The sequence below is a fragment of the Rhinolophus sinicus genome, chromosome 1, assembly GCF_057876585.1.
Source record: "Rhinolophus sinicus isolate RSI-liver-muscle chromosome 1, RSI-T2T, whole genome shotgun sequence".
Classification (NCBI taxonomy): domain Eukaryota; kingdom Metazoa; phylum Chordata; class Mammalia; order Chiroptera; family Rhinolophidae; genus Rhinolophus; species Rhinolophus sinicus.
Window position 1 is genome coordinate 67,724,425 of NC_142501.1, and position 23,394 is coordinate 67,747,818.

General features: G+C 38.4%; 1 protein-coding gene and 1 long non-coding RNA gene across 4 annotated transcripts in view; both read right to left on the reverse strand.

Moving 5' to 3' along the window:
- BEST3 (bestrophin 3) overlaps positions 1-771 on the reverse strand; it is a 51,473-nt gene extending 50,702 nt beyond the window's left edge. The window contains exon 1 of one of the 2 annotated variants that reach the window (XM_019748953.3): positions 630-771. The gene's annotated coding sequence lies outside the window, so the exon portion shown is untranslated. The remainder of the gene's footprint in view (positions 1-629) is intronic. The other variant, XM_019748956.3, reaches the window with a different exon arrangement.
- A 3,693-nt stretch (positions 772-4,464) lies between these two features.
- On the reverse strand, positions 4,465-22,924 carry LOC148759088 (uncharacterized). 2 transcript variants are annotated; one of them, XR_016022221.1, is made up of 3 exons: positions 21,500-22,924; positions 20,900-21,063; positions 4,465-7,595 (listed from the first exon to the last, which is right to left on the reverse strand). It is a non-coding gene; the product is annotated as an uncharacterized LOC148759088 (long non-coding RNA). The 2 variants fall into 2 exon arrangements; XR_016022220.1 differs by lacking the exon at positions 4,465-7,595 and adding an exon at positions 9,891-16,247.
- Between the last annotated feature and the right edge of the window lie 470 nt (positions 22,925-23,394).

Consider the following 23,394-nt stretch of genomic DNA (forward strand, 5'->3'; position numbering starts at 1 on the left):
GAAACCTTTCGGTTTTTTCAAAAGAATCTATGAGGAGAGTTTTACAGAGCTACTTAGATGGAAATTATGGAGCTTTTTAGATAGAATTGTACTAAACACAAGAAATAGCCAATTTCTTACCTAAAGTAGTTTACAGCACACATTTAGCTATAAACAACAAAAAAAATACTGCCTTTATTAAGAGCTGGGAAAACAATCCAACTGTAATTTGCCTAGTTTCCCTAAGGAAATAAAACTCTGGAACAACAGTCACAGTATTTTTCTATAATCACAAACGTTAGCCTTCAACATTACTCATTTTAATACCAAAAAAAAAAAGATAAACCAGGGCCTTTTGGCATAAGTAAGTGGCATTACGAAAAGGACGGGACTCATGCCACAAAGCTGGTTTCATTTTTCTATCTTTACCTTGTCTATTTGTCTAATGTGAGGACAGCCAAAATTGGGAGAGGAGCATAATAAATTAAGCCTATTTCATAATTTATTCTCATAGTAGTTTTAACTAACAGTCTTGAAATAACTTTCTGTCATGTAACAGTTCCGCCTTCTATTTAAATCCCGTCAGAAGAACTTAAGATCAGAGTAGAGGTCAGAATTAAAATGCAGAGGTATACTCTTTGAGCACTAACCTAGTTATTTGGTGTGGAGTCTCCGACAGGGAAGAAAATCTTCAGGCTCCCCACTAAACAGGCGTTGTTGGACTCTTCGCTTTCACCCTTCGCTCGTGCACAGATTTTCTTTCTGTGGTCTGGCCACTGAGAGGACCCAGACAAGTACAGAAGTTAAATGATTTTCCACTTGTGGAGGCCTGTTTATGCCAATTTGCCCACTGATGACAGTTATAGCCGGGAACAAACAGAAGCAGCAGCTGCTGAGGTGGCTTTTTTCTAATCTATAATTATAACTCCACCTGCCGCCCCAAGTACCCCTTTGAATGAGAAGTCGGAGGTGACGTGAAGGAGGTTGGGCCTGTTTAGGTCTGTTATTTTCATCTGGACTCTGACCTGGGATCAAGGAAGAAAGAGCCATTTTCCCTCCTAAAGAGTTCTGAAGAGGCTCTACCATCCAAAAAAGGGAATTAGGGCAGTCTGTGTGTGCTCAAAACGCAGAATAAATTCTTGTGAAGCCGTAAACTGGGGCAGACATGACTATAAACAGGATTTACACTCATTGGAGAGGTATTGAGAGAGCTCTTCCATTAAAAGCAACAAGCATGTGTGTTTGAGAGAGACGGACAGTTTTTAAAAGAGCGTAGGTTTAGTACATGGGACGGCTTGGTAGTGGAGAATGATTACACGCTGATTCATTACCTTTGTGATCTTTCCATGGTCAGCTAGGAAAATGTTTTAGTTATTCAAAATGTTTTCTCTTAGATCATGCTTCCACATTTTCTTCTTAAAAGAGAGAGTTCACGAGAACATTCTTTAAATAACGGAATGATTGCAGGACCAATTCCTGGGAGTCTTCCAACCTTCTAAAGTTACATGTACACCAAACTACAAAATCACTACAAAAAAACATGTATTTTTGTAGAGAAAGATATAGAGAAAAAATGCGTATTCTAGAATTGGGAATATGCACATTTAGATGTTTTACTACAGTAGTTTTAAGTTTCAAATGCATTAGACTGGTTTCTTTACCAAACTATGAGTACCTTAGAGCAAAGATGGAGTTATAGGTGTCTGATTTCTTGTGCATCCCTGCTTGCAGTTCCAGCATGGAGCCCTGTGCATGGTGGATATTCAGTATGTGTATGTTGTTTATCACCTTGTCTTCACTACGATACTGCCGTTAGTACATTTGGGGGAATTTGTGACTACTTTAGAAGCATATATGCAACGCCACACATTTTATATTTGGGTTGCCGTGGAAAATGGTAGGATAGATCTGATGTTGCATTTGCAAAGGTTTGCAAGATTGATCAATGTTATACAATTTGAGTAAATCTAAACCCAACTGCTTATGAGGTATTATTAGTCTTTCAATTTTCACTCTTGCATCTTCTGTCAGTTGTGTGGTAGCCCTGCAATGTGGCATGATTCCCAGTAGTGCTGACTGCATAACCCGGGATCTGCCTCCTCTGTGGGGCCCTGTTGGCTGGTCTCGCTTTGAAACAGAGGTAATTATGTCCCTCTCTCCCATCAGGCTGTTTTGACAAATGACTAATTAATGGTTGAGAAAATATTCTAAATTCAAATTAGTTAATAATGATTAGATTGAATGAATGAACTCCCATTGTTGACCTTTGAGTCTGGTGGCTATTTCTAATGGGTACGGAACGATGTCATTTAGAAATTAACTCATTAGTGGTGACAAGCCTCTATAGTCTCTTTCAGAATATTTAACAAAGACCAAATTGCAAAGTTAACTGTTCCTATAACTTTTTGAAGAAAACTTTAAAGTTTATGGTTTAACATAGGCATGTTTTTTCTAGATTCTAAAAGTAACATGTCTGTTAAAAAATAAAAAAAAGCAACAAATAAAGAACAGAGTGGTACTCTGTCGTGTCATCCTAGAGCAATGATAATCATTTGGCATAAAGTTAATCTTTCTAAACTTTTGTAGAAAATACTTTAACTCCTATGATTAATAGCAAACAATATGAGAGATAATTAGGCAATTTTAGGAGTCTGAAATAACTATACCAGTGATATTTTCTTTTGATAGCAAGCATCAAATTTTGTCATCTTGACCACTCTGGTTTTCAACAGTCCTGATAAACACATTTGTTTTTTATTCCAGTGAACCTCCAGGGACAGGACAATTCATAAAAAAAGAAAAACCGATCATTTCTAAGTGATGGGAATGCTGACATTTAATCCTTAGATGTCAAGATAAATCACCCTTTGTTCCTAAAGGGAACAGAAAACAAGTTTAAGTAGCCACTAACTACCACTTCCTAAAGGAGAACCAGTTATTTTAAAAGCCCATCTTCATTTTAAATTAATCTACTTATTCCACTGACGTGAGAAATCTTTTGCCAAATTTATTTTGAGTACTTGATTGCACATAGTTATGTGTATGCAAAACTTTGCATTCAAACATTAACCAAAGACCAGAAATTGTTGTATTTTGGAGGATTTGATTCCGACTTTTGGACATCAGTAAATGGGGAACAAGGAATCAGTAAACATTTTTGAACAGGAAAAGGGCTTGAAAAAAATCTGTGTTGCAGGAAGGTGAGTCTGTGAGAAGGGAGACTGATGGATTTGAGTGGGCAGGGACTGTCGGAATGGAATCAGCTTGAAGGTTATTATGGTTGTTCTGGTATGAACTAGGGTGCTGGGTGAGTGGAATGCAGAGGAAGGATGGTGAGAGAGAGCCCAAAGGAAAACCACCACTGGAGGTGAGGAAGACGGAGAGAAGGAGGAGGAAAAAGTCTGAGATGACTCTTATTTGCTCTTTGAGCCTATTTGCTCATGAAGAATAAGAACTACAGAATATGATTTCAAATTTGTTCAAGTGACACAGTTCTTCGTAGGGTGCCATGTAATTTTGATGTGTTTTATTTGATCCTGCAAGTAGGAATATTTTATCAGTGAAGATAGATGCAATTTGGAGCTCATGTGCCATAAAAAAATCAAGTTGCTGAACTAAGTATGATGAGCTGATCCTAAGTATGATGAGCTGTTTTTCTGTTAATATTTGTTTCTGACACTTATTCATTTTGGTGTGTGCTGGATCTCTCTAGAAAAAAGATAGTAGTCAGTGCCAAAGTTTCAAGAAAAATTCATAGAGTAAATGTTCAGTTGAGAGCATTCATTCATTCACTTTTTTCCCCCCACAGCAAAACTCCTTGGTTCAGTTGGTTTGAGAACCACTCACAGTGATATTTTTACCCCACAGGTAAATTTTTATTTGCTCAGTGAGACTGTAAGTTTCTTTAGAACTCATGTCTTGCTCTTTCTTGGAAACTATTTACTGGTTGCCATGATGGAACAATAGTTGCAAAATCAAGAGCTGACTGGAATAAGTCATGTCGTCGTCCAGATGTGTGGCAGTTTCTGATATATGTTGGAGATAGAACTCTGCCAAAAATCAAACAAAATGGGTGGGAAACCGCCTCAATTAATTTATTTTCTCTTTGATTTCCGAGGAGACATACTGAACTCCAAAGACTAGAAAGACTATTGAGTTTTATTACAGCTGAAGCTTTAAACTCATAAGAGACTGGATATTTGAGAAGTCATCATTACTTTCCTTACATAGAGGTATTGCCAACTCAACAAAACAGAAATGCATTAGTTCAAATTCTGAAGGTTATCTTTTTCTAATGGAAGGTACAGAAACTCTGTTCTATTTTAGGGATAAAAGCTTAGTGTCTAGAGAATTAGCACTATGGTGCTTAAAGTGTACCCAGTACTTTATAATCAATAATTTTTCATAAATGGATGGTATCGCTTAGCTCAGGTATATGCCAGATTGCTAAAAAAAAAAAAGTTGCAACATAGAACCAATTAAAAAACAGTTTTATTTCACACGAAAAGGCATGCAAATCCAAATATATTGTTTATTCCAAACAGCCGTGAAATTCTGTTACTTCATCACCATCATGGTAGAATGTGACCATTTTGGAAATTACATTACTGTATAGGTAAAGGGAAGGTATAGGTAAACAGGAAAAATGCTATGCATAAATACTTGGACAAGTCTAAAGTCTTTTCTTATGTGGTAAAATGCATGTGGAAATGAAAAACAATTGTTATTCTAATTTTCTAATATGGTGCGTTGAGCATTCTGAAGATATCTTTTTAGTTTCTTAACATCTTTTTAGCTCCTTAATAGTGGTTACTACTAGGGAGAGTGGTGGGTTGGAATAAGAGAGTGAAGGGGAAACTTCAGTTTTTGTTCCATATAATTTTGTATTTTTAAAATAGCATCCATATTTTCCTATTGAACCACATGCAATAAGAAAATCTTATTAGATGCCACTTCCACATTTAGACCTCTCGCCCAGATCTTTCACCCATCTCCAGACTTATATTTGATATTTTCATTCAGCATCTCAAACCCAACATGCCCAAAACTGAACTCCTGATTTTTTCACTAAAACATGCTCGACCTGCAACCTTCATCTTAGTTGATGCACATTCCTTCCTTCCAAAAGGCCAAAAACCTTCAATATATACTCAGAATCTGTCACCTCACTCTCTCATCTCACATCCCTGTCTCTGCTCCTCCCACCTCATGGGAGCCATCATCATCATCATTCTCCCAGCTTCCTGGGGCAGCTTCCCAGCAGCTCTCCCTTCTTCCTCACTTCCTCCCTACAGTCAGTGCTGACAAAAAGGCAGAGTGATCTTATTAAAGGTAAGTCAGGTGAGTCAGCTCACTCTGCTGCTCAGAACCCCTCAGTGGCTCCCAGTTTCTCTCAGAGTAAAAACCCAAATCCTTAAATGGCCTGCAAGATTTCCCATGACTTGTTCCCATTTCATCTCTGGTCTCATTGCCTCTTATTTTCATTACGCTATGGACCTCTCTGCAGCCACACTCATCTCCTTTCTTTCCTCGAACGTACCACGCAGGGTTCATCCCGTCTGAAAGCCTTAAGAATGGCTAGTCTTCCTGCCTCGAATGCTCTTCTTCCAGATCTCTAAGGGGCTGTCTCCCTCACCTTTTTGAAGTCTTCACGCAAATATCTTCCCAATGAGCTGAGCGCCCTACTTAAAATTGCTCCTGGCCCTGCATGTATGTGGAGGGCTCCCTGCCCACAGCACTGCCCATCCCCCTTATCCTGCTCTACTTCTGCTTTTTATCCACAAGGCTTATTTCCTTTGACTATACCACATAGTTCACACATGTATTGTGTTTACTGTCTGTTTACTCCAACTAGAAGTTGCCTGAGGGCTGGGAGCAGTCTGTTTTGTTCACTGACAAAACAAAGTACCTTCAATAGTGCCTAGTTCAATAAATACGTATTGAATGAATACATTTCAAAAGAGACTAGAGAGGCTTCCACTTTTTCTCCTGCTTGCACATTTCATGAGGACATGTTCCATGACTATTTTGTTAATTGCTTTATATCCAATGCCCAGAAAAGCTTCTGGCGTCTAGTAGGCACCCAATAAACATTTGTGGAATGAATAAGGGAACACATATTTTTATTTAGAGGTTTAGCCCATCTTTTTCATATAAATGGCTTTTATAGAATAAAAAAAGGACTCAATATTTTTCTTGCGATAGGTTTTACAGTGTGTCAGAAAGCTAAAGACAGGTATCCCAGGGAGCCCTGAGTACTGACTTTGCTTTCATTCTGTACTGTGGATGTAACCTCTGCGTTCTGTGTGGTCACCTCTTTTCTGAGTTTCTGTTTCCTTAGCTAAGTGACTCAGGGCTGAGAATAGGGGTGTGAATGGTCTCCTCCAGGCAATTCATCTGTAACACCACCTCTCACCTTTTGCTTTGTTTTCTTTGCTGACTGCAAGGAGATTCAGAGTGGGAGACTACTGCACATTAAATAACAACAAAATATTTCAAAATGGAGAGAGGCAGATGTAAATTGATTTTTTTCTACTTCCTGTTGACTACTCCCCAGGGTCATTTTGTTCCAGGCACTGAGCACTCACTTGGCCAGTGACAAAAGCATTAGGTACCCTCTAAGATAACAGTATAGTGAAAGGATGAATACAGAAAATGTTCTTCTATGATGGCCTAAGTGGTGGAGATATCATTCTTGTGGCTCAGAAGGTGCTTGGAGTTCTTGACCTTGAATCCCCTTCTGGGATAGGGGATATAATTCTTGGTGAAGATTAAGTTATGTATGAAACGTTCTTTAGTGGAATTTTAATGACGCAATCCCAATAGCAGAGTAATGGTATATGAGAGATGTGGGTCTTCAGATCCACTGCTATGGTAGTATCTCACCCATCTCCAATATTACTGTGGTGCATTTACTCCAGGATGTGAACATTTGGGTGCACCAAGCAAGGGGACATTTTGAAAATGCACAGCTTTTGAGGCAGATTCCTGTGATAGCAAACCAGAGAGCTTCAATGGAGAAATATTAAAAGGGGCAGCAGTTGCTTTTGGCAAATGGGCATCCACACACAGTCTTTCTGGGAAGGGTTTGCATCTCCAAATGATCCTTTCAAACATAAGGCTGAAAGCGGGTCTTTGTCCACTTAAGAGGAAAGAAGATTCTAATTTGATTCAGAGGATGAGCAGCTTGAGCTCTTCCAGGAACTGGTCACGCCACATACCAGGCTGACTGGCACAACCACATGTGATGACAGGCAATTATCTGTACTTCTGACACATATGGTTTTCTTCTGGTATGGAGCTCTTGTGTCGCCACAGAAAACCCAGCTCACGGTGAGCTATATGGAGTCAGGAGCTTGCAAGACCAGTTGTTACTTCCTTTGAACACGCTCAGACCTGGACATAGGATTTGCCACGCTGGGTCAGCTTTATGATTCATTCCACTCTGTTTTCTACTTGGAGAGCAGCAGTGATCTCTTTGATGCCAACTTTAAGTTTAATCATTTCCATGTTTCTATTAATTGCCAATTATGGTTCTGCTTCCCTGCATTTCTCTAAGTAATCCATCGAATTCTTGAAAACAGTAGTGTTGTTTTCTTGAAATGACAACAGGCTCACTGTAAAAATTCAAACAATTCAGAATATGTAAAAATGAAAGCACAAAGATGTCCCAAATTCTACCAATGAACAGTAACTGTTAACATCTGGTGACTGTCTTTCCATAGACATTGCATGCCTAGCTACACATGCATATTATTTTCCATAAATGAGATCATATTATACATGCTGGGTGCTAATCTGCTCTTTCAATGCACAATATGCTGTGAAATGAAAGGCAGCATGCATCTCACATGTTTTATGTATGTGCTCGATACTCCCTTATTGAAGTCCATTTAAATTGCTTCCAATTTTTCACTTTCAAGCAATGTTGTGATGAATATCCTTGTGCACATTTCTTTTTATGTTTCTGCAAGTGTCTCTTTGCAGTAATGGACTGTATTATTTTTGGATCATAGACACCTTTGAGAATCTGCTGACAGCTATGGATCACCTCCCTTGCAAAATATAGTCATATACCTCATTTTGACTTTGACTTTTCTTTTTTTTTTTTTTTTTGGTGGTTCATAAATATGCCCCTTGAAGTTCATCCCTGGACTTGCTACAGATCCATGAACCCCAAATTAAGGATACCTACTTCAGGCTTAATTCCAAGATGTGAGCTTTTAAACAGCTTTTAAATTTATTTGTATTAATTTCTTGCTTGTTGTGTGAAGTACTCTTATGCCCCTCTGTCTCTTTTAATTGGGTCAACTCTCTGGTCTGTGTCCAACTCTAGAGGATTGGTGACATAATAAATAATCAGATTACATAAATTTCCACTGATTGCCAATAAGGGCTGAAGGGATTTTGAGCACAAAACAGTGAATTCCACCTTACTTTGCAGGCTTTAAGAAAGTTTCTTAAGCAAAAAATTTCATAGGTTAAAAAAATGTATCTGAGCATTTCATTCCATCATTCAATAAATAGATATTGAGTCATGGCTAAGTGCCAGGCACGGTGCTAGGAGCCAGGGGTACAAGCTGGATAACACTCCATCCCTTCCTATAAAGAATCCACTGTCTGGAAAGAGAGACAGACATAAACAAATCACTGTTAGGCAGGGAAAGATTACATTCTGCTATACGCAAAAATGAAATAGTACAGTACTCAGGGAACTTCAGGGGGGCAGTGTCACTGAAGGATCTCCGTCAGGAGGAAAGAGCCATCCGCTCGGGGGGTGTATTAGAAAACCTGCTCCCTTCCCATGGCCCAGTCTCTAGCCCCATCCATCGAATTTCCTCCCCTTCTCTCTACACAATATTTATTTCACTGCTCAGGGAGACTCAATATGAACTTAAAATTCAACGATCTCTAGGATGGCTAAAGTGAATCTAGGTAGCCCAGTGGTTTCCTAGATATGCTTAGGTTACATGCAGCAATGTATGAGTGGCTAGGCTGATAGATGTAACACTCACTTCTGCAGATTGCAAATATACATGTAACTCTTAAATCACGCCTGTAGATGAGAAGCAGGAGAAACCAGAGGTCAAGTTCACATATACAGATAAGTAGATTGCTTGCTGTCCACCGCAGTGCGCAATTATTGTAAATACAAAGCAACAGGCTATCTAAGAAGCTCATTTTTGTATTTTTTGACGCACTCTATCCCTCTTGGCTCAGACTTAATAGTTCAGTGCCCTTAGGAATAAGTCATTTCATTTATCTCCACCACAGCCCAGGGATCTTCAGTAGCTTCATTTCCTTTTGAAATAGGTGAATCTTACCTATCTGCGGTGGCTTTCATTCATTTCAGTCCTCTGTCTGTATCCATTCCTCTCATTTCCCCGCCAGGCCTATATTATTTCCTCTTTCCCCGCTGACCACCATTTCCTCCTCCCCTAGGCACCTCACGGTTGGATCGCCATTCACTGGTAAATTCTTCTAGATCTCCACATTTGCAACAATCTTCAGCCCCCATTTATGTCCCTGAGTCAAGCCTGGGGGTTCCTAGGACATGGTAGGAGACCATGTTTCAGCTAAGGTCTTCCCTTATTTTGGGGAAAGAAGGAGGCAGAAGACAAGTGTACCTATTTCCCCAATGTAATAGTTCTTAAGGCCAGCACTCATTATAAATATTTTAGTTATACTGACTTCCCCTAGCGTTTTGATGTATGGTGGTTTTCAGGATAAACACTGATTTAAAGAAAATGTGTGTGAGTGTGTACTTTTCATTCAAAACTAAAGTATATATTGTTGCATAAAATGTTTTTAATACATTTATTATTTACATGAGTCACAGATATCTGAAACCAAGCATTCAAGCCTATTGTGAATAGAGACGTTTATTAAAATGTACAAAGGAGGGTGAGTGCAACATCTGTCAGCATCCCTGTCACCCCTCTCGGTTACCGACAGTCGTTTTGCTAAGACTTTATGATACACAGAAAACCATTTAAAAATCTCTACATTATTTCTTACCATTCAATGTTGACAAAAAAGCTTTATGTTAGTGTCTAATGTTACTTATTTTGTTTTCGATGCAAAATGTAACTTATTTCCCTTAACTTTTTATACTTCACTGATATGAAAACACATTGTATTATGCTTTTCAAATCTGGTTCACACATATAGCCAGGGATCCTTTTTAAGATTTGAACAGTGTCTTATGTTTTTATAATTAGTATAGCTTCTCTGTTTTTTCATCATAAAAGGGGGATCACAGTTGGGTTGTCACAGGGTCACAGGGTTAAGAGTTTGAATTAATATATATAATGACAGCAACAACTAACATTACTTGAATAATTTTCCACGTGCCAGGCACCACTTTAATTGCTTTATATGTATTACCTCAGTTACTCCTCCCTACAACTCTATGTGGTACATATTATTGGTGCACAAGTAATTGCAATTTAAAAGGTTAAAAACAATTGCAAAAACAATTACTTTTGCACCAACCTAATACTATTATTATCATACTGCTGCCTTTTTTTTTTTTTTTTTTAACAAATGAGGAAACTGAGGGCACTGAGCATTTGATTAATGTGCCTAAGTTACAAGGTGGCAAATGACAAAGCTGGGAGTCAAGCTCAGGCAGATGGATTCCAGAGCCTGCATGCTTACTCACTGTGCTAAACTACCTTTCAGGTAAAACAGTAGCTGAAAGAACCAGGCTGTGAATAGGTGGGAATTTATAAAATGTTATAAAAGTTGAAAAGTATAATCTAGAGCCTATGAAATGAATGTTTTCATGTTGTTGATGCTCAGTGTAGTCTGGATAAGGCATCTCTAGTACTTAATGGCTACTAGTTTACTACATTCTCCAGGTCCCTTGCTTCTTCCTTATCCTGAATGCTTTTAAACATCTGACTTGAGGTAAAAATATGTTAATGGAAAGAACATGGGCTTCTGAATCGGAAAGTGTTTGATTCCTTACCAGCTATGTGATTTTGAGCGAGTTACATGTCTCTCTGAACCCGTTTTCTTATCTGTAACGATGGCAATAATATTTGCTTCAGCTTCCATAGCAGGAGGCATGAGATGATTAAGCATTCAAACACTGAAGAAGACAATGAGGAGACTGAGATGATAAATAAAGAACATGACATACACTGACCAGGACCGAGAGCATTGCCTTAGCTGCCTCCCTGGCTCAGAGTTTTGCCAGTTCTTGATGAGGATGGAAATTAACATCAGAACCTCACTGAATGTCACTGTTTTGTTGCTTATATACTTAAGTTTTAAATTCTTTTTATAGGAAATTGTGTATTGTTCTCCATAATTCATGGAATGATTCTTAGTGGATCTTTTTGCTATTTTAATCAGGTCTGACTATATTAAGGTATGCCATACATATTTCTATTTTGTAATTTTAGTAAAAATTCTGGTGTACCAGTGATATAAGCAAACAATTTGTGGAATGGAACATACAATAAGTTAGCAGGTATACAGGAAACGGCTAAGCCTCTCTGGAAACCAGAGAAATGCAAAATAGAAAACATATATCCTGTTTCACATATGGAAATATTCTGTGCTGGTGAGGGTCACATTCATTGTGGATGGGTATATAAACCAGATGAAAACCTGTTGGAAGGCGTTTTGTAATATGTAACAATAATCTTAAAACATGTGCATATATTTTAAGATAATTTCTAGCTTCAAGAAATAACATGAAGTACAGAAAATACTTTTAATATAAAGTGTTCATTCTGGCATTGTTTATAATAATAAGACATTGGAAACAACTTAAATGCCCTACAACTTGGTAATAGTTAAATAAACAAGATGTTCTCCACATAATAGATTACTTGTGCAGTTATTTAAAATTATGCTTATAAATAATTTATAGCAACAAGGGAAATACATGTAATATAAATTAAGTGAAAAGCAAGATATTTTATATATAGTAGGATCACAACTGAGTAAAAAAAAAAAAGTTGTATAACTACAAATATTTATAAACCAGAATGCTAATAATGGTTACTTGTGAGGTGATGATTATGGGTGATTTGTTTTCCTGCTTTTAACTTTTGTGTATTTTTCATTTTTTTCACAACGAGTGTATGTTATTTTACAATGTGAAAACACAAATCCAATGCTATATGAGTAAGGTGGGCAGCAGTATCTGTTCAGTATGATGCCTTAACAAGGCAGTGTCCTGTCAGGACTCCATATTGTGCTGCTCCACAGGATTTCTGTGAGAATTAAATATTCTACTACATGTAACCATGGCCAGTATAGATTGCTATCTAGTAAGAAACTTTTGTAGACATTTTAAATTTTACAACTTTACATAAGACATGGGGAGGTACATTGTCAAAGAATTTTTTTTACATTTCCAAAGAATTCAGTTTCCTTAACGAGCAAACTTTCTTATGCATTCTATAGCATGTAACTTCTCAGGAATATTCCCTTTTTGCGTGACGTAAGGTGACATTTGTGCAAACTGGCTCCTTTATCAAGGAAGCAGACCAAGGAAGAAAAACAAACTTGAAATCAGTCAGTTTTTTAAAGAAGTTTTTTAAAGAAGTTTTCACAGAAGGTTACTGTATTTGGTGGTGATAAGTAGGGTCCTGGCTTACCCAGGACAACCGTGGTTCATACCTGTTGACCTGGCATAATTATTAATAGTGCCCTCTTTTTTCCTCAGGATTGCTCTGGTTTGGACAATAGTTATGTGGTCACCCTAGCAATATCAGATATAGGGAGAGGGGAGAAAGCAGGGGTACCATCTGGATGCTGACTTGAGTGGAGGGGGGGGGTGTGTGGGTGGGGAGGGGCAGGAGAAGGAGCCAGCAGCACTGCAAGGGACAGGAAGTAGCCCGGTTGCCAATAATGTAATACTGGCCCACGGGCTGTATTACTTAGTCTAATTAGTCGTCTATCTATTACTAGATAGTGATTCTGACAGTATTGGCTCAACTGAAGGTGGAACAGAAATTCTATCCAGCTGATTTAAGATACGAAAGACGCACCTGGCACAGGATTCTTTCCCGTCAGCCCACTCCTGGCACTTCCACCATTAGAGTTATAATGAAATGTTATCAAAATAATTCATCTTCTTATCTGGAGGGAACAGCACAAAAGGACAGGGGAAACTTGTATAGTACTGTTAAGGCGTTGGAAGGATCCACATGCCGACTTTGCTTTTACCCCCGACCGACCCTGAGCAAAGGACTCAACTTCGCTGAGGGTCAGTCTCTTCAGGAGTTAAAAAAAGGAAAATGAAACCTGAGCTGCCTATCTCTTGCAGTAGTAGTGTGAACAAATGGTTACGGTATGTGAAAATACTCTGTGAGTACATCTGAAATGGTTAATACAAAAGCATTCTGCAAATATCAGAGAGTATTAGTATTTTAAAGTTATTAAAATAAGGTAACACATTAGTAGTGAGCATGTCCTGGGGAAAAAGACACAAATTGGGTCAATTTTGATGGGTGGTAACATGGAAGAGAGCGAGACCTGAAGCAGGCTGGGGAGCTTTGCAGAAAACAACAACGATTACAACAGCAAACAGAAAATAGTTTAGTGGGCTCTATTGCAAGAGCTGGAGATTCAGTTGACCAGACACACTGCCCCAAGTCAGTAGTTTGGGGGGTTGAGTGTGGGGACGCTCCTAAGCGTGATGCACACAGGACCAGAGAGGGCTAGAAAGAGCGTGATACGGGAAGAACATGACAGAAGTTTGTTGCTTTGACAAGTTCTTTTCAGAGCTAGCCTTGCTAGGAAACGAAGGGCTAAAATGAATTTTTGAAATTTTTGTTTACTGCCCCTCCCAATCCACTTCTCCCAGTTCTAGAACATAAACTCCATGTGAGTGGAGGTTTTTGTCTCTTGGCTTCGCTGCTGACCCAAAACCCTTAGAACATATCCTGGCACGTAGTACCAGGGTCATGAAAATTGCATAAATGAACGTCATTTGTCTGTGTCAGCAGTTCTCCCCACTCACGCCTGTAATTTACAGTTGGCTAAGTTTTGTTATTGCAGTTCTGGAGCCACTGAAGGAGACGCTTTCAGACCAGGTGTAAGATGAGGGCCTTGAAGTAGGTCACAGAATGGCTCTCACATGTGGGAATTGTTACTTCTACCACCAACCTGAATTCTTCGTTGGTGACTCGTCAGCTTCTGTCGTAATATCCGACTTACACCCTTCTTTTCAAACACCAGAATTATCCTACCAAGAACAGAATGCTTTTTAAAGTTGTGTTTAATTGGTTATATCTGGAAGTCATATGGAAACAAGAGTCTGATCTTTCAGTTCCCACTGAAGTTTCCTTTGGAATGTCATCCTTTGGAATGTCTAGTGCAATATGATAATGATTTAAATAATGCAGTTTGGTGATTAGTTTGGATCGTTAACTTTACTGATAGCCTTAAGCTTTTTGGATAAGAAGTGATTTGGATTTTATTTTGTGTACCCTCCCTTCTCTGCTATTACTTAAACTCCCACCAGATGTGTAATACGTAAATTGCAGAGTGAGATGAATGGACCTAATCAGTTCAATTCTAGAAAGGTTTGTTGGGTGCCTACTACGAGAAGGTGTCATGTTAGGAGCTGAGAATATACAGATAAATAAGACCAATATTGCCTTTTAGTCTCTGGTGAGATACACGACCCCAGAATATATGTATATACTATATATTGTTTTACGTAGAAAATTATATACACACACGTTCATATAAAGTTAGCCTAGGATGCTTTTGAGGGCAGTTAATGAAATACCCAATTTAAAGTGTCTTAAACAGTGAGCACATTTATTACCCACAAATCAAGAATTTGGCGGATGGGAGTCTCCATGGTTGCTTAATACACTACCTTGATAATATCGTGTCTCTGGCCGCTTCTCTGCCCTTTTTTCAGCTTGTTCCTTATACTCCCAAGATGACAAGGGGAATAACTGAAGGGTGAATACAAATATAACTGGGGTCCGCCAGCAAGGAAGACGTGTGTGTCGGGGGGTGGTGGGGGGGTGGTGGTGCCTGTGTGTGAGCGTGTGAGTAGGAAGAGTGATGAACTGTCACATTCAGATGAAAACAGTTAGGAATGTTATTGACTAACTTTGCCTGAGAAATGCAATGGTTTATGAATACACTAAAAATACTGCAAAAAGAGTTAAAGCAGGGAAGATATGCTAGGCTTGTTCATATATGGCGCAATTTTATGGAATTAAGTTATCGTTCCGTTTAATATACAAAAGTAACACATGCTCATTCAAAAATGTAAGCAGCAAAGGCAGACCGTTGTTTAAGGTCTCATGTGTCGCCTTCCCACGTTTCTATGCATTTACAAACAAAGGCTTAGGTGTATGCACCTGTATGTACATTTATCAAAAATGCATATGTAGCCTCAAAATCTAGTTTGCTTGTGATCTTAGCCTGGATCCTCTAGACAGGAGAACCAGAGGCAAGGATTAAAGTGCGACCACTTTATTTGGGAAATGCTAGCTGAAGATGGTGATGGTGAGGACACAATGGAAGCAAGATAAAAAAGATGCAGAGCAAAGTGATGTGATATGTCATTGTACTGGCCACCGTTTCACAACAGGCCTGGCAAAGACAATGCTGGTGCTTGGCAGGTGTGTCCACTTGGCATGCAGGACTCCTCTGGAAAGGCTGCACGAAGAAACCACACTCAGAGTAGTCCATGGCAGGAAGGAAGGGGAGGGAATTTTTCTGCTCAGATACCTCCTGCCTCTCATTTCCCATTGGCCGTGTTTCATCCCATAGGGAGGTATCTCCCCATATTTCCAGCCCTTGGCAGCCAGTTCCTTTGCTCCATAGTGCATTTCATCCAAATCTAGAGTGATGATTCAGGGCCAATAGGGCAACTTGGTGGGGAAGGAGGGCTATGTAGGCCCAGAATTCCACCTTGCATTCCAGCCATTTCCGGGAGCTCAGCAACGGCAGCGCTTTGGTCTGAGAAGGGGCAATATGCTTACTTTGCAAAATAGAAAATTTTCAGATATGGCATAGAATACACATTTTCTGATATTTGTTTTGTAAAAAAACAAAACAAAACTCATAGCCAGTTTTCTTTGTAGGTATTTTGATATCAAACTCATTCTTTTAAACAGATGCCTAAGATTCCAGAGAATGCATATGCCGTCATTTATTTTGCCATTTCCTTACTGATGGACGTGCAGGTTGTCCCCAGTTTTCCACATTACAGGAATTATCCTTAAGCAGCTTGTACTAGTCTTTTGGGAGGACACATGTAGAGTGCTAAAAGTAATCTGAAAAGAAAGATCTTATTTAAAAGCTCCACACTCATCTGGAGCTTTACTGATCTGATGCTTGTGACTGCATTAATTAAGCCCCATTGCATTTTGTCTAGGCTCTGGCAGTTCTCAGTTTGTGCCCCCCGACTGGGATCTGTTGGCTTTCAAATGGAGTCTGCAACATTGATAAGGCATGCTACTCTCCCAGGAGGCTCCAGCACTGACAGGGGATCACTTCCCATTTTTTGCATATGCTCAAAGCCTTTTCATTTGAATAATCTTGTCAGAGAATTAGTGTCTTGAATAAAAGAAATGAAATTCTATGCATTCTGACTTTACCCAGCCTGAGTTTCCCCGAGCTCTATCATGGATGCAGATGTAATTAGTCAGGCGATGGTCTAGGCCTGAGAACTTGAGGCTACTGTGCATTCATGGACAGGGGATTGAAGTGTTCATTGATAAGAAACACACCACCACCTGGAAATTTCACATATCTTCATCAAGAATCACCCCAGGTTCCAGGCATGTTTTAGAGGGAAACTCTTTTACTTTGTATTTTTATCTTGTTAGTGCTTTGACCTCTTGATGGTTTTGAAAGTAATGACGTCTTATGGGAAGGAACAGGGACTCCCTCTGCTTTTCTTCTTTTCTAGGCAGCTGTCCCCCTCGGTCTCCATAAACTGCTATGGCCTCTGAAGATCACTCTGGTACCCTCTCCCACATACCCTCTGGCATTTCTGAAATCTGCAACTTCCTGACTTTCATAAACCCATCATTTTTTAAGTCAACCAACCCATTCAGACAGTAGATTTTATTGTTACAGAATACAAAATATTCTTTATTCAGTGCCCTTTTGATTTTGTTCTTAAAGAAGCTTAATAACATAGACCTGCTGTAAAAAAAAAATCAAATTCTGCATCAAACTATGTAAAATATCGATCAGACCAAACAGAATAGACAAAATTACTAATGTAACTTAGCCCCTAAAGGTGCTTGGCTAGCAATGTTGAGTGTACAAAAGAAAGCTTCTAGAATTCAAAAAAAGAATTGAATCTGACCACTGAATTTAGAATCAGAACAATGTTTTTATGTTGCATAATACTATTTCATATTTTTAATGCAAACATTTTATACCCCTTTATTATCATATTAATCCTGGAGACTTAGTCAATAAGTCCAGGTGAACAAATTATAACATCTATATTTTAGTTATGATAGTCTAATAATGGAATGTATTTTGTGATTTTTTAGGGGTAAAAGAATAAATTATAGGCTATACCATCTAGATTCAGTGATTCTGAAATCAGGAAAGACCTAGAACTTCCCTAGTTTTGGTATCTGCATTTGTGGCCTTTGTATCTTTAACATGCTGCTCCTTTCTTTAATAACCAAAATTGTATAAAAGCACTTATCACACTGCTAATCAGCATGAGTTCATATTATCCCAGCTCAAAGCTGGAAACACGACATTTCTGTTTGCTTGTACAGTCTTATCAAGGATAAATGTACAATTTCTATGTGGTACAGTTTTTAAATGTTGAAAATAGTTCATTGAGCCCCAGAGCTACCTTTGAGCATCCTCAAGGACCAGGAGACTCCCAGGTTGAGGGCGATTTCCTTAGGCAGTGTTTGCCATGGATTCGTAGATGAGACTTGAACCCTGCCTAATAGTAGTGAGTGTTTGACACCTATGTCTTCTCAAAGTGGCCTAAAAAAAAGGCAAATTCATAATTGTTCAGTTTCTGAGTCACTTGCAGAAAACAGGAGAGTGAAAAGAGAGAAGCTGGGTACTTATTTCCATGGTTCCTTCCTTGCTGAGTCATCACAGGCTGGTTGCGTCCCCTGTCTGAAGGGGACAGCTTCTGTCAGGCAGCCCTCTTTGTATAGGTCCCTGTTTCCTGGTTCAAATAACTGCTCCCTTCCTTAAATAAATTGTTTAACCAGGCCTTTAAAGATGTACATTTGGTTTGTTTCCAATATTCTTCTTTTGAGAATAGTGCTGCAATGAATAACTTTGTATCATCCCCCCCCTCCCCCCCCGATTAGGGATCAAAGTATTGTTGGAGTTGGGCTACTAAAGGGAATAAATTGGAAAATGGGAAGTGAGATGTCAGAAAGTAAAATGATGAATGTAAGATCATGAAGCTATGGATAATGACAAGATCTAGGGCATGACTCTGGGGTGAGTGACTGAGGTATGGTCGAGAACATCATTTGAGTGGAGGACTTCCAAAAACTGAGAGACTATGGGGCTGGAAAGATCACCCACAATATTCATTGAAATCACTAAGAATTAAGACTAAAGACAGAGATTATCAGACAGGACCTAATATCACTGAAAAACATTGCAGCATTATTTACAATCGCCAAAATATGGCAGCAGCCTAAGTATCCATAGATAGACAAATGGATAAAGAAGATGTGGTACATATATACAAAGGAATATTACTCTACCATAAAAAAGAATGAACTCTTACTAGTTGTGACAACATGGATGGACCTAGAGGGTGTTATGCTGAGTGTAGTAAGTCAGACAGAGAAAGACATCAGACAGAGAAAGACAAATGCCATGTGATTTCACTTGTATGTGGAACCTAAAAAACAAAATAAATGAACAAACAAAACAGAAACCAACTCATAGATACAGAGAACAAATTGATGGTTGCCAGATAGGAGGGGGTTTGGGGAGATGAGTGAAAAGGGTGAAGGTACTGAGAAGGACAAATTGGCAATTACAAAATGGTCACAGGAATGTAAATTACAACATACAGTCAATATTATTGTAATAACTATGTATGATGTCAGATGGGTACTAGACTTATCAGAGGGATCACTTCATAAGGTGTATTAATGTCTAATCACTATGTGGTACACGTGAAACTAATATAATATTGTATGTTAACTCTAATGGAAAAATAAAAAAAAATTAGTAATTAATAAAAAACATGACAGGCAAAAAAAAAAAGAAAGAAAGAAAGGAAAAAAAAAGAGAACATGATCAAGTGTCACTAGATGACAGCAAAAATGAATATTATGGGGTGAACTAATCTGAACATGAGATTTAAAGCTGGAGATTTCAGGGACGGGAGCGAGAAAAGTTTGAAAGTGACAGTGAGAGTGAAGAGGTAGCCTACCCCAACGTTAGGCCCAGATAGGTACATGAAGACTGTGGGAGAAAAAACAGCCACTAAGTAAGGTGGTTGCAGAGGAAGCAATATCCCTGGAGGAGAGCCAGTTTCTGGAGTCAGGAAATGAATGAAATGTTCAGCGAAGAGGTTGAGAATATAGGGAACTTGGCTGATGATGGATGAACTCCAGAGGGCTCAATGGAAGAATTCCATTTAATACAATGTTCACAAGCAGTCCTTTTGCTGTAGTTTTGCCACTTATCTTTTTTTTTTTTTTTGTCTACAGTTCATCTTTTAGTAGTTTTCTTAAGAATGGCTAATAGGAATAATGTTACCTGGGGCTTTGCATATTAAAAACTCTTTGTCGTCTTTATATTTTCAAGCATAAGAAGTCTTTGTGTTCACTTTCTATATTTGAGTATCATGTATATGTTACTCCATTGTCTTCTTGTAATGAATGTTGCTGTGCAGAATCTAAGGACAGCCCGATATTTTCCCCTTTATAAGTGACTTGATTGTTTGCAACCTCCCAAAAGGATTAGTTCCTTCTCTTTGTAGTTTGTAGCTACACCAGGTAAAATGTCCTTGGCATATAATATATTCTTTAAATAAAGAGAAGTAAGTTTTCTTGTAATTGAACAAAGTTTTCTTCAATTACATTTTTAAATATTTGTTTTGTTCCATTATTTTGGGTCTTTTCCTTGGGGACACCAATTGTAAGTTTAAAAAAAAAAAATCTCCTTCACCTGTTTTCTGTAGCTATTATTTTGTTTCTAATTTTTTTGATTCAATATTTCATTTTATTTTGCTTGTTTTTCTCATTTCTTTTCTCTATATTATCTTAAGTTTCTTCTTATTTTTCTCTTCATTTTTGTGGTGGTTTTGTTTTTTCTACTGCTTCTCTTTTGAATTCTTCAATGTTTCATTTCACCACCTCCTGCTATCTCATTGTATCTTCCTTGAATTACTGCATTTCTGCTTTCTCTCTCTCTCTCTCTCTCTCTCTCTCTCTCTCTCTCTCTCTCTCTCTCTCTCTCTCTTTCATTTATTTCAGAGGTGATTGTCTCATTTCCCCCCCCTAATTCAGGGAAAGATATTTTTCAAAAATGTGTCTGCCATAGTAACATTTTACTGGTAAAGAGTTCTTCATATGTTCAGTTTTGCTCCTGTTTTTCCAAAATTTCTGTGACAGTGTCTCTATATTGGTGCTGCGCTACTTCCTTTCTTACATCTCATTATTGAATGAAGTGTATTTTCCTGGGCCAGCTGTTTGCAAGAGTTTCCAGCACAAGTGGGTGTAAGGGTGGGAAAGAGCTGGTTTTTCACTAAATGCAGGCTCTTTTCCCTGCTGCCATCTGAACAGATTGCTTCCTGCAAATATGGCTTCCCTGTGGGATTCTTTGTGCAGTCCCACTTGCACTATCTTTCTGAATCAAACTGGTATAGGGTCTTTTGTTGGCAGCATGGCTTGCCCCAGTTTCCACACCTCCTTTTGCAAACAAAAGATACAGTTTCTGTAACTCAGAATGTGTTCCTTACCTTCAGGAATTACACTTTTGCTAGCCGTGTCTAGCTGGCCTTCTTGCTGTTGACATCTGTCTCTGTGTTTCTTCTCTTTACTTCCTCCCACACCATTTCTGTCCATTCTCAGCTGCTTTTGGCCACCTTTATACATGTTTTAGGATCTCAAGTATTCTTGTATCCTAGTTTGCAAAAGAAAAAAGAAAGATTTGTGGATTTGGGTTGGGGGGAGATGTAGCTCTTAAATGATTTTCAAAGATAGAAAGAGAAAATACTAATATAACTAGTCATGTTCACATCAGAAGTCCTCTCTATTTTTTTTTAGAACAGTGATGTCCACATTTTATGGATAATCACAAACTCATATATGTGTGGCCTGAATTCTCTCCTACCGATATTCAAAACTATGGATTTTTTAGGATAATGTAAAAATAATCCTTCAAAATTATTTAGGCAACTATTAATAAAAATGCACACGTAGCCTACCAAAACTAGGGATGACTCATATCTCTTGGTGAGGCCTGACTCAAAGCCTCATAATAACAATATGCTGAAAATTTCAATTCCCTAAGTGACAGACTAAAAGTTTGTATTGTTCATTCACTCCTTATACTATACCATGCTAAGCAGTATTTAGATATTTCCCATCTTGCTTCCAGCTCTTTGCCTCAAGGTCAGATTGTACAATTATCTGTATCATCGGGGCCTTGAGCTGGCATTGCTGGCATCGAATTGGGGACAGATGCCCATTCCTTGCAGCCAAAAGTGTCTGCCTGTCTGGCAAGATTTGTTTCACATGGGGATGATGTCATCGTATTTCTGGTCCTGAAAGATATTTACCTAAAGCAAAAATTCGTTGATTAATTTTGATTATGTCAATGGCAACACAGTTATGTATGTGACTAAACAATTCTTGAGATGTCTGAACTGTATTCAAGCAGTTTACAGCTGAATTTCTACTCCAAATTCTGGTTACTGACAGTTGCTGTCAACCTAGATTTCAGCAGTTTCATGGAAGAGAGAGCCATGTAGACAGAAATTTAGGACAAATTTGCAAATCATATGCCACTTCTCAAACTCTAATTAAATTGTCTTTTTTGATAGCATAGTTTTCTTCCAGGTTTGTGAAATTGAATTCCTCTTGCTACCAGGTTACACAGATAGGAGAGACTCTTGGTAGTGCAAACACATCTTGAGGTTTGCACACCAAAAGCAACTGCAGAAACTTAAAAGTCTGTTTCATATTCATCAAAATATGTCTTCTGGAATTTAGACTTTATTTCTACCAAAATAGTACAGCAACTCCTCAAAATCTATAATTCTGTTAAGCTCAGAGAAGTTGCCATGAGCTCAATTCATATGTCTGGTTTGAGCCTGAGATCTTCACTTCCTGAAACGAAAACCCTTCCTTTCCCCTGGGGTTTCAAGCTCGGTACATTCAGATGTTTCATCAGATCAGCAAGAAAGCACACTCTCTTGGGCCCCTGCATGAGTAAGTTGGGCCTCTGAGAACCTTCTCATGCCTAAAGTTCTTGACCTCAAAACACTTCTTTAACACGTTCCCATAGTGCACTTCTGACTGCATTAAAATAAATCCAAACTGCTCACAGTGCTTTGTCTTTGTCCAGTCTGGTGGTGGGCAAGGGCACCTGCATGAAAAATGTTGACAACAACAATAGCTCCCACTCTTGCCCCAGGAAAAGAATCTTTCTTACACAGCTCAAATCACAAACTGGCCTGATACAAGCAGCATCAGACTTCTGTCTTGAATTAGTATTGAAGCATCCACCCACTCCCTTTCATTGCAGTACTCCACCTGTGGTAAACATCCATGTTTATACCAAACTTCTCAAATTCCTTGCTGACAGAGACAGACATTGAAAAGTTCGTGTGTTCTAGCTAATCAAGTGTCAGTTAGGTCATCTAATGGATACTGCTGCTTTACAGCATTCTATTCTATATATTTGGCACATGGGTTTACATCTTACAAATTTAAAACAAAATAGTTTTACGTTGTTGTTTGTGTGTCACAGTGATTTTTCAAGCTTTATTTATTTATTTTTTTTTACATCTGCAAGTTCAATATGTAAAGGAAGTAAAAGAGAAGCCAGCTGTACTAAAAGAAGGCTGAGAATACAGGAACATTCCCCCTGTCTATAAGACATAAAATTCCCAGGCCTGTTTGAAGCCCATTTTAATGTATAGTAAATTTTTGTGAATAGTCCATGGCTATATGAAAAGAAAATATATTTTTCTTCTCCCTCTCTCATATATATTTATATATATTTATAAATATACAAACATGTATATAATATATATATCGTGCTTCCCTGAAAGTAAGACCTAGCCGGATCATCAGCTGTAATGCGTCTTTTGGAGCAAAAATTAATATAAGACTCGGTCTTATTTTAATATAAGACCCGGTCTGATATAACATAATGTAATGTAATGTAATATAATATAATACCGGGTCTTGTATTAATTTTTGCTCCAAAAGGCACATTAGAGCTGAT